The sequence below is a fragment of the Nematolebias whitei genome, chromosome 9, assembly GCF_014905685.2.
Source record: "Nematolebias whitei isolate Nwh7 chromosome 9, NemWhi1, whole genome shotgun sequence".
NCBI classification, from domain to species: domain Eukaryota; kingdom Metazoa; phylum Chordata; class Actinopteri; order Cyprinodontiformes; family Rivulidae; genus Nematolebias; species Nematolebias whitei.
In genome coordinates, this window is record NC_056506.1 from 26,371,531 (window position 1) to 26,372,240 (window position 710).

Here is a 710-nt window from a genome sequence, read left to right on the forward strand (position 1 = left end):
TGTATGGATGTATGGATGTATGGATGTATGGATGTATGGATGTATGGATGTATGGATGTACGGATGTACGTATGTACGTATGGATATATGGATATATGGATGGATGGATGGATGGATGGATGGATGGATGTGCATGTATGGACATGCTCAAAAAACTTCCAGAGAAGGGATCAAGAGGCCTTCTGATCAGAAGTGCAAACCACCTCAGCTGATTTCTTCTAGAGTGGAGAAACAGCTGTTCTGCTCCCAGCTCTCCCCAGATAGTGGAACTTCTCACCCTATATCTGAGACACCCTATAGATGGAACATGTTTTAGCAGCTGATATCCTGAAACGTTGGTTACGTACTGTAACCCCAGATTCTATGAGTATAGGCGTAGCCCTTTAAGGCTGTCGCTGATGGGTTTATCCCGATATGCAAAGCATTGCACTGAAAAATTTAGTCCACGCCCACCTGCTGTGTGGGCCCCACCCGGTCCGTATAAATTACGTTAAGAGCGGGAAATCGGCTCCCAAAAATAGCTTTTTCTTCAGCCATTTAGGAGCCAGTGAGGCCCGACGCTTAAAGGGCTACGCTTATACTCATAGAATCTGGGGTTACAGTACGTAACCAACGTTCTATTTTGTATAGGCTTCGCCCTTTAAGGCTGTCGCTGATGGGTTAAGGGCGAAGCGGATGTTGTCCTCGCCTCACTGGGTCCATTCGAACAC